Below are 12027 nucleotides of genomic sequence, written 5' to 3' on the forward strand. Positions count from 1 at the left end.
TTCCCACTTCTCCACAGTTCCCTATGGCAGCATGTTATCTTATAAGAGTCAGTTCTAGATTTTCTTTTCTTCCAGTTTATTCAACCATTTATTTATTCAAACATTCATTTTAAAACCTACTATATTCCAAACATTGTGCAAGATTCTAAGGATTCCAAAATAAATAGCCTTGCTTCTGTTCCCAGGAGCTTCACATTTCAGTAAAATGCCAGCCTTTAGTTTTTTCTTGGCTAAAAATGTTATGCAGATGACATGAAGTCTTACTTGGGATACAATCTAAATAAGTTTTGTGTTTCATCTGTTTTGTTTTGTTTTGGTCATTTATTGGACTTGTCAGTTAATATATATTATTTTTAAAAAGGAAAGGGAGCTAGTCATTCTTATTCTCACTTTAACAAAAGTACATCAAAAAAGACTTTCTCCCTATGGAAAGAGTAGCAGATCTATGTGATTCAGATATTTACTTACCATCTCCTCCAGGAAGAAAAATGCCAGAATTGTTTTACTCCTGGGTATATTTTAGTGTGTGGCTAGAGTAATGCCCTGAAATATTCAGACTTTATTTAACCTAGAAACTCTAGCAGTTTCAGAGGCAGCAACACTGTTTGGAATGTTTTTTCTGAACACAGTTACAGTAAATGATAACTGAGATTCTGCACCCCACCCCCAACCTCTAACCTAACCCACAAACTATGAAGTAATGCTCCCAAATTAGTTTTTTTGTCCTCCTGGGGAAGAGGAAGAAGAATAGATAAGGGATTTTCTCTCTTGGATTCTTTGTGACTTCAGAAGCTTAAGATATTAATTATACTACTCTCGCATGAAATTGCTGACACCATTATTTTGGTGCCCATGAACTTCCTCTTTCCTGTCATCATTTCCTCTTTAAAAGCTGTTTCCTATTACTGTCAATACTCTCTTTTATATAACAGTTATATTTTTAAAAGGCGGCAGATGAGCCTGCCCAAAAAGCTGACATAGTTATCAAGTGGAAAATCAAATGTAGCAGCAATGTAGCAAGGGCAGGTTTCATATTCAGTATCCTCTTTCCCCCTAAAATAACAAATGAATATTTTCTTAACAGCATCTTCATTGGTTTTAATGACTGCTGAGAGGGAGATATTTAACAGGGGAATTATATGGAGGTCCAGAGAATGCCCATCTGGAGCTTACTGGATTGTTCTGATGGCACAAGGTAATTCTTTGGGAAATAGAGTCAGCAAGCAGGATGGTTTACTAATCATCAGGAAAATGCAAGTCAAAACCACAATAAGATATTACCTCACACCTGTCAGAATGGCTATCATCAAGAAGACAGGAAATAAGAAGCGTTGACGAGGATGTGGAGAAAAGGGAACCTTCCTGCACTATTGGTGGGAATATAAATTTGTCTAGCCACTTGGAAAACAGTATGGACGTTCCTCAAAAAATCTAAAATAGAACTACCATATGATCCAGCAATTCCACTACTGGGTATTTATCCAAAGAAAACAAAAATACTAAATTGAAAACATAACTGAACCCTTGTGTTTGCTTCAGCATTATTTACAATAGCCAAGATATGGATGCAACCTAAGGGTCCATAGATGGATGAATAGATAAAGAATATGATATACAATATAACGGAATATTATTGTCATTAAAAAAAGGAAATCCTGCCATTTGTGACAACATGGATGGACTTGAGGGCATTATGCTAAGTGAAATGAGTCAGACAAAGAAAGACAAATATACTATATGACCTCACTTATATGTGGAGTCTAAAAAAAAATAAAATAAAACAAACAAACAACAACAACAGAAAAAAAAACTTCACAGAAACAGAGAACAGATAAGTGGTTGCCAGAGGCAGGGGATAGATCTTAAAATTCTCATCACAAGAAAAAGAAATTGTAACCAAGTATGGTGATGAATGTCAACTAGACATTATGGTGATCATTTCACAATATATACATATATTGAATTATTATGCAGTATACCTGAAACTAATATAATGCTATGTGTCAATTATATCAACAAAATACAAATAATAAACCTAGAATCTATAGATTTATGAGCCATGTCCCCCTAGAAAATGTCACATAAACCAGGGTATAAAATGGAGATGTATCATAGACTAAATATTCCCACAAAATGAGATAATGTTCTAATACCTCACTTAGAGATCTTGTCTACTCTGAACTAGATAACATGTATTTGATGTAGAAAGGAAAACCCTGAGAGCCACCTTAGCATCTCAGATCTCTTGCTGCTTTGTCTGAGCCTCTTTATTATTTCTATACTGAAATTATTATTAACACTTGATACTGGCTAATATTTCTGATTCTTGTGAGCCTGTTTGACAATCTGATCCTTTGTTTTAGCTCACACTCCTAGGAATGAACAGTCCTATGCCTGCTGTCATCCCTGGCAGAGCAGAAGGAAAAGAGGGAGGAAAAACTTCTAATAAAGTTTTAATGCTGGTGATTCAAGCCTCTAAAATCCCCAGACACAAAGAGAATCTGCACCCATCTGCCAACTCCTATCCATAGGCCTTCTCCACGTGCTCACAAGAAAGACTGGAGTCAGATCAGAGGAACTGAGAAAGAATGCCAAGGCCCAAGCATAAGAGACATTGGTGTCTGAGGGAAGAACAGAAGAACTAAGAGAAATCCTCCAGGCACTCTAGGCCTTCATTAAGTGTGAAGAAGGGGTCACCTGTAGCTGGGATGGGGCAAAAGAGCTGAGAGGTGCAAGCTTGAGGTGCAAGCATGTGAGGCCTGCTCAAGTCTGAGAACAGGAGGATTAAAAGAAATTTTCCAGGAACTCTAGGCCTTACACTGAGTACAAGGCAACAGAAGTGTATCACTGAAGAACGGGCAGAACAACTGAGAGAGACCCCGTCTGAGATGCAGATACCAGGGGTCTGACCAAATTTGATGCCAGGGCTAAAGAACTGAGAAAAATATTCTGGTCACTTTGGGCCTCAGCAGCAGCCACCTGTTGTTGAGGAAAATAATATAACTGAGGGAGACTCCCTGACATACAGGCATGTAGGGCTGCTGAATGTTAAGAGCAAGGAAAGATCCAGGCACATATATCTCAAGCTTGCTACAGGGAAGATCCTTATCTCACCTTCAAATAATTTAAAGCCATTGGTGAACTGAATCCAACTGAAGTAACCACTAAATCCAAAGCCAGCTCAACCACAGACTAGATTAACTCAGTCTCTTAGTGGGCTGACAAAAGGAGAGATGTGACTTTCATGAGCAAAAATATTATTTACTGCAAGATCTCATGCTCTTTACATTCAGAGTTTAAAATTCAATCAAAAATTATGAGACACATAAAGAAGTAAGATCATTTAACTTATCCCTAGGAAAGTGTTACTGAATTGTGTTCAGTAATTGTGTTCAGTAATGAACTGAATTGTGTTCCCCCCTCTCCCCTGCAAAAAAAACAAAAACAAAAACTCATAGACTGAAGCCCTAAGCTCCAATGTGCTTGTATTTGGAGAGAGGGCCTTTAAGAAGGTAATTAAGGTTAAGTGAGGTCGTAACAGTCAGGCCCTAATATGATAAGATTTGTATCCTCATAAGAAGAGGGGAGACACCAGAGACCTTACTCTCTCAGTGCATACACAGAGAAAAGGCCATGTGAGAACACTATGAGAAGGTGGTCACCTGCAAGCAAGGAAGAGAAGACGCACCAGAAACCAACCCTGCTGGCACCTTGAACTCAGGCTTCTACCCTCCAGAACTGTGAGAAAATAAATATCTGTCATTTAAGCCAACCAGTTGTGGCTTGTTATTGCAGCTGAGCTGACTAATATAGAAAGAAAACACTCAATAAAATCAGATCCAGATATAAATCAGAGATTAGAATTATTAGACAGGGATTTTAAAGTAACTATAATGAACATATTACAGGATCTAATGAACAAGGAGAAAAACATACATGTACAGATGGGGAATTTCAGCAGAGATATGGAAACTATGTACAAAGCTATGGTACAAATGAACTTATTTACAAAACAGAAATAGAGTCACAGATGCAGAAAACAAACTTATGGTTACCAGGGGGGGAAAACGGGGGTGAGGGGTGGGTATAAATTGGGAGACTGGGATTGACATATACACACTACTATATATAAAATAGATAACTAATAAGGACCTACTGTATAGCACAGGGAACACTTCTCAATATTCTGTAATGACCTATATGGGAAAAGAATCTAAAAAAGAGTAGATATGTATAACTGATTCACTTTGCTGTACAGCAGAAACTAACACAACATTGTAAATCAACTATACTCTAACAAAAAAAAATTTTTTAAGCTAATGGAAATGCTAGAAATAAAAAATAAAATTAGACAAATAAAGATATTTTTCAGTGGGCTTATCAGCAGGCTGGACACAACAGAAAAAAAAAATCACTGAATTGAAAGTAATTATCAATATGCAGGCTAGGAGGGCAGACAACCAATAATGGCTGATTTCTCATCCAAATTAATAGAATCAGAGGACTATGGAATTTTTTTTAAGTGCTGAAAGACATAAGTTAATTTAGCATTCTATGACCAGAAAAACTACTCATCAAAAATGAAAGTGAAATAAAGACATTTCCGACACACAAAACTACAAAAAATGTTTCACCTGCACACCTGAATTACAAGATATGCTAAAAGAAGTTTCTTAAGCTGAAAGGAAATGATTCCAGATGGAAATCCAGTTCTGCAAGAACGAATGAGAAACAAAAAAAAAGGAAATACTTTAGAAAATATATGACTTTTTAAAGCTTATTCATACATATATTTTTAAATCTCTTTAAAGGAATATTGATTGTTAAAAATAAAAATAATACTCTATTGTAGCATTTACTGTCTATGTATAAATAAAATATATAATAAAAAAGCAAAAAAGTCAGGAGTGAAAACTGTAAGGTTTTTACAAAGTTTGTGAAGCAGAAGAACATTTTTTGAAAGTTAGCAGTAATAAATTAAAGTCAATAGCAGAGGCGAAATGGAATACTAAATATACTCAATCTAGGAGAACACATAGTAAAGGAGAAAGAAGAAAATTGTGCATAAAAGGAAAATAGAAAACAAACACAAGGTGATAGAGTTAAGCCCAACATATTTATAATGACATTAACAGTACATATATAGAAACAATTAAAAATGTGCTGTATTCAGAGACCTTCAAGATGGTGGAGGAGTAAGACGTGAAGATCACCTTCCTCCCCACAAAAACATCAGAAATACATCTACATGTGGAACAACTCCTACAGAACAGCTACTGAATGCTGGCAGAAGACCTCAGACTTCCCAAAAGATTTTTTTTTCCTTTTTCTCTTTTTGTGAGTGTGTAAGTGTATGCTTTTTGTGTGATTTTCTCTGTATAGCATTGATTTTACCATTTGTCCCAGGGTTCTGTCTGTCCGGTTTTTTTGGGTTTTGTTTTTTCAGTATAGTTTTTAGCACTTGTTACCATTGGTGGATTTGTTTTTTGGTTTGGTTGCTCTCTTCTTTCATTCTTTCTTTTTTATTACTTTTTTAATTTTTAATAATGTTCTTACTTTTCACTTTATTTCATTTTATTATTTTTTCTTCTTTCTCTCTTTATTTTTTCTGCCTTTCCTTCTGAGCCATGTGGCTGACAGGGTCTTGGTGCTCTGGCCAGGTGTGAGGCCTGTGCCTCGGAGGTGGGAGACCCAAGTTCAGGATATTGGTCCACCAGAGACCTCACGGCTCCACGGAATATCAAACAGCAAAAGTTCTCCCAGATATCTCCATCTAAACGCTAAGACCCAGCTCCACTCAACGACCAGCAAGATACAGTGCTAGACACCCTAGGCCAAACAACTAGCAAGACAGGAACACAACCCCACCCATTAGCAGAGAGGCTGCCTAAAATCATAATAAGGTCACAGACACACAAAAACACACCACCGGACGTGGTCCTGCCCACCAAAAAGAAAAGATCCAGCCTCATCCACCAGAATACAGGCAGCAGTCCCCTCCACCAGGAACCTACACAACCCACTGAACCAACCTTAGCCACTGGGGGCAGACATCAAAAACAATGGGAATACGAGCCAGCATCCTGTGAAAAAGAGACCCCAAACACAGTAAGTTAAGCAAAATGAGAAGACAAACACACAGCAGATGAAGGAGCAAGGCAAAAACCCACCAAACCAAACACACAAAGAGGAAATAGGCAGTCGACCTGAAAAAGAATTGAGAGTACTGATAGTAAAGATGATCCAAAATCTTGGAAATAGAATGGAGAAAATACAAGAAAGTTTTAACAATGACCTAGAAGAACTAAAGAGCAAACAAACAATGATGAACAACACAATAAATGAAACTAAAATTTATCTAGACGTAATCAAAAGCAGAATGACTGAGGCAGAAGAATGGATAAGTGACCTGGAAGAGAAAATAATGGAAAAAACTACCACAGAGCAGAATAAACAAAATAGAATGAAAAGAAATGAGGACAGTCTCAGAGACCTCTGGAACAACATCAAACACACCACTATTCAAATTATAGGCGACCCAGAAAAAGAAGAGAAAAAGAAAGGGACTAAGAAGGTATTTGAAGAGATTACAGTTGAAAACTTCCCTAATATTGGAAAGGAAATAGTTAACCAAGTGCAGGAAGCACAGAGAGTCCCATACAGGATAAATCCAAGGAGAAACATGCCAAGACACATATTAATCAAACTATCAAAAATTAAATACAAGGAAAACATATTAAGAGCAGCAAGGGAAAACCATCAAATAACATACAAGAGAACCCCCATAAGGTTAACAGCTGATCTTTCAGCAAAAACTCTGCAAGCCAGAGGGAGTGGCAGGCCATATTTAAAGTGATGAAAGGGAAAAAAACTACAACCAAGATTATTACTCTATCCAGCAAGGATCTCATTCAGATTTCACAGAGAAATTAAAAACTTTACAGACAAGCAAAAGCTAAGAAAATTCAGCACCACCAAACCAGCTTTACAACAAATGCTAAAGGAACCTCTCGAGGCAGGAAACACATGAGAAGAAAAATACCTACAATAACAAACCCAAAACAATTAAGAAAATGGTAATAGGAGCATACATATCAATAACTACCTTAAATGTAAATGGATTAAATGCTCCAACCAAAAGACATAGACTGGCTAAATGGATACAAAAACAGGACCCATATATATGCTGTCTACAAGAGACCCACATCAGACCTAGGGACACATACAGACTGAAAGTGAGGGGATGGAAAAAGATATTCCATGCAAACGGAAATCAAAAGAAAGCTAGAGTAGCAATTCTCATATCAGACAAAATAGATTTTAAAATAAAGACTATTACAAGAGACAAAAAAGGACATGACATAATGATCAAGGGTTCAATCCATGTAGAAAATATAACAGTTGTAAACATTTATGCACTCAACATAGGAGCACTACAATACATAAAGCAAATGCTAACAGCCATAAAAGGGGAAATCGAAAGTAACACAATCATAGTAGGGGACTTTAACACCTCACTTTCAGCAATGGACAGATCATCCAATATGAGAATAAATAAGGAAACACAAGCTTTAAATGATGCATTAAACAAGATGGACTTCACTGATATTAATAGGACATTCCATCCCCAAAAAAACAGAATACACTTTCTTCTTAAGTGCTCATGGAACATTCTCCAGGATAGATCATATCTTGGGTCACAAATCAAGCCTTGGCAAATTTAAGAAAATTGAAATCATATCAAGTATCATTTCCGACCACAACGCTATGAGACCAGATACCAATTACAGGAAAAAAATCTGTAAAAAATACAAACACATGGAGGCTAAACCATACACTACTAAATAACCGAGAGATCACTGAAGGAATCAAAGAGGAAATCAAAAAATACCTAGAAACAAATGACAATGAAAACATGACGACTCAAAACCGATGGGATGCAGCAAAAGCAGTTCTAAGAGGGAAGTTTATAGCAACTCAATCCTGCCCCAAGAAACAAGAAAAATCTCAAATAAACAACCTAACCTTACACCTAATGTAGGTAGAGAAAGAAGAACAAAAAGCCCCAAAGTTAGCAGAAGGAATGAAATCATAAAGATCAGATCAGAAATAAATGAAAAAGAAATGAAGGAAACGATAGCAAAGATCGATAAAACTACAAGCTGGTTCTTTGAGAAGATAAACAAAATTGATAAACCATTAGCCAGACTCATCAAGAAAAAAAGGGAGATGACTCAAATCAATAGCATTAGAAATGAAAAAGGAGAAGTAACAACTGAAACTGCAGAAATACAAAAGATCATGAGAGATTACTACAAGCAACTCTATGCCAATAAAATGGACAATCTGGAAGAAATGGACAAATTCTTTAAAAAGCACAACCTTCCAACACAGAACCAGGAAGAAATAGAAAATATAACAGACCAATCACAAGCACTGAAATTGAGACTGTGATTAAAAATCTTGCAACAAACAAAAGCACAGGACAAGATGGCTTCACAGGTGAATTCTATCAAACATTTAGAGAAGAGCTAACACCTGTCCTTCTCAAACTCTTCCAAAATAGCAGAAGGAGGAACACTCCCAAACTCATTCGATGAGGCCACCATCACTCTCATACCAAAACCAGACAAAGATATCACATAGAAAGAAAACTACATGCCAATATCACTGATGGACATAGATGCAAAAATCCTCAACAACATACTAGCAAACAGAATCCAACAGCACATTAAAAGGATCATACACCATGATCCAGAGGAGTTTATCCCAGGAATGCAAGGATTCCTCAATATATGCAAATCAATCAATGTGATAAACCATATTAAAAAATTGAAGCAGAAAAACCATATGATCATCTCAATGGATGTGGAAAAAGCTTTCAACAAAATTCAACACCATGTATGATAAAACCATCCAGAAAGTAGGCATAGAGGGAAATTACCTCAACATAATACAGGCCATATATGACAAGCCCACAGCCAACATCGTTCTCAGTGGTGAAAAACTGAAACCATTTCCTCTAAGACCAGGACAAGACAAGGTTGTCTGCTCTCACCACTACTATTTAACATAGTTTAGGAAGTTTTAGCCACAGCAATCAGACAAGAAAAAAAATAAAATGAATCCAAATAAGAAAAGAAGTAAAGCAGTCACTGTTTGCAGATGACATGATACTATACATAAAGAGTCCTAAATATGCTACCAGAAAACTACTAGAGCTAATCAATGAATTTGGTAAAGTATCAGGATACAAAATTAATGCACAGAAACCCCCTGCATTCCTATACACTAACAACGAAAAATCTGAAAGAGAAATTAAGGAAACAATCCCATTTACCACTGCAACAAAAACAATAAAATACCTAGGAATAAACCTACCTAAGGAGACAAAAGACCTGTATGCAGAAAACTATAAAACACTGATGAAAGAAATTGAAAACGATACAAAGAGATGGAGACATATACCATGTTCTTGGATTGGAAGAATCAACATTGTGAAAATGACTATACTACCCAAAGCAATCTACAGATTCATTGAAATCCCTATGAAACTACCAATGACATTTTTCACAGAACTAGAACAACAAATTTCACAATTTGTATGGAAACACAAAAGACCCCAAATAGCCAAAGCAATCTTGAGAAAGAAAAACGGAGCTGGAGGAATCAGGCTCCTGGACTTCAGACTCTACTACAAAGCTACAGTAATCAAGACAGTATAGTACTGGCACAAAAGCAGAAATATAGATCAATGGAACAGGATAAAAAGCCCAGAGTTAAACCCACGCACATATGGTCACCTTATCTTTGATAAAGGAGGGAAGAATATACAATGGAGAAAAGACAGCCTCTTCAATAAGCGGTGCTGGGAAAACTGGACAGCTACATGTAAAAGAATGAAATTAGAACACTCCCTAACACCATACACAAAAATAAACTCAAAATGGATTAAAGACCTAAATGTAAGGCCAGACACTATAAAACCCTTAGAGGAAAACATAGGCAGAACACTCTATGACATAAATCACAGCAAGATCCTTTTTGACCCACCTCCTAGAGAAATGGAAATAAAAACAAATATAAACAAATGGGACCTAATGAAACTTAAAAGCTTTTTCACAGCAAAGGAAACCATGAACAAGACCAAAAGACAACCATCAGAATGGGAGAAAATATTTGCAAATGAAGCAACTGACAAAGGATTAATCTCCAAAATTTACAAGCAGTACATGGAGCTCTATATCAAAAAAACAAACAACCCAATCCAAAAATGGGCAGAAGACCTAAACAGACATTTCTCCAAAGAAGATATACAGATTACCAACAAACATATGAAAAGATGCTCAACATCACTAAACATTAGAGAAATGCAAATCAAAACTACAGTGAGGTATCACCTCACACTAGTCAGAATGGCCATCATCAAAAAATCTGTAAACAATAAATGCTGGAGAGGGTGTGGAGAAAAGGGAACCCTCTTGCACTGTAGGTGGGAATGTAAATTACCACAGCCGCTATGGAGAACAGTATGGAGTTTCCTTAAAAAACTAAAAGTAGAACTACCATATGACCCAGCAATCCCCCTACTGGGCATATACCCTGAGAAAACACTAATTCAAAATGAGTCATGTACCACAATGTTCACTGCAGCTCCATTCACGATAGCCAGGACATGGAAGCAACCTAAGTGTCTATCAACAGATGAATGGATAAAGAAGATATGGCACATACGTACAATGGAATATTACTCAGCCATAAAAAGAAACGAATTTGAGTTATTTGTAGTGAGGTGGATGGACCTAGAGACTGTCATACAGAGTGAAGTAAGTCAGAAAGAGAAAAACAGATACCTTATGCTAACACATATATATGGAATCTAAAAAAAAATAAAAAATAAAAATGGCTCTGAAGAACCTAGGGGCGGGAAAGGAATAAAGACGCAGACGTGGAGAATGGACTTGAGGACACGGGGAGGGGGAAGGGTAAGCTGCGACGAAGTGAGAGAGTGGCATGGTCATATATACACTACCAAATATAGAATAAATAGCTAGTGGGAGGCAGCCGCATTGCACAGGGAGATCAGCTTGGTGTTCTGTGAACACCTAGAGGGGTGGGACACGGAGGGTGGGAGGGAGACGCAAGAGGGAGGAGATATGGGGATATACGTATATATATAGCTGATTCACTTTGTTATAGAGCAGAAACTAACACACCATTGTAAAGCAATTTTACTCCAATAAAGATGTTAACAAAATAAAATGTGTTGTTTTCTGTTCCTTTTTTTTTTTTAACATCTTTATTGGAGTATAATTGCTTTACAATGTTGTGCTAGCTTCTGCTGTACAACAAAATGAATCAGCTATACATATACATATATACCCATATGCCCTCCCTCTTGCATCTCCCTCCCACCCTCCCTATCCTAACCCTCTAGGTGGTCACAGAACACCGAGCTGATCTCCCTGTGCTATGTGGCTGCTTCCCACTAGCTCTCTATTTTACATTTGGTAGTGTATATAAGTCCATGCCACTCTCTCACTTCGTCCCAACTTACCCTTCCCCCTCCCCGTGTCCTCAAGTCCATTCTCTACATCTGCATCTTTATTCCTGTCTTGCTCCTAGGTTCTTCAGAACATTTTTTTTTTAAGATTCCATATATATGTGTTAGCATACGGTATTTGTTTTTCTCTTTCTGACTTACTTCACTCTGTATGACAGACTCTAGGTCCAGCCACTTCACTGCATATAACTCAATTTCATTTCTTTTTATGGCTGAGTAATAGTCCACTGTATATATGTGCCACATCTTCTTTATCCATTGATCTGTCAGTGGACACTTAGGTTGCTTCCATGTCCTGGCTATTTTAAATAGAGCTGCAATGAACATTTTGGTATATGACTCTTTTTGAATTATTGTCTTCTCAGTGCATATGCCCAGTAACGGGATTGCTGGGTCGTATGGTAGTTCTATTTTCAGTTTTTTAGGGAACCTCCCTACTGTTCTCCATAGTGGCTGTATGAATT

General features: G+C 37.0%; 1 protein-coding gene across 4 annotated transcripts in view; it reads right to left on the bottom strand.

Moving 5' to 3' along the window:
- Positions 1 to 12027, bottom strand: part of NFKBIZ (NFKB inhibitor zeta) — a 290471-nt gene that overhangs the window by 85653 nt on the left and 192791 nt on the right. The gene's annotated exons all lie outside the window — the stretch shown is intronic.

Source organism: Balaenoptera physalus (genome assembly GCF_965194825.1).
Source record: "Balaenoptera physalus genome assembly, chromosome: 4".
Taxonomy (NCBI): domain Eukaryota; kingdom Metazoa; phylum Chordata; class Mammalia; order Artiodactyla; family Balaenopteridae; genus Balaenoptera; species Balaenoptera physalus.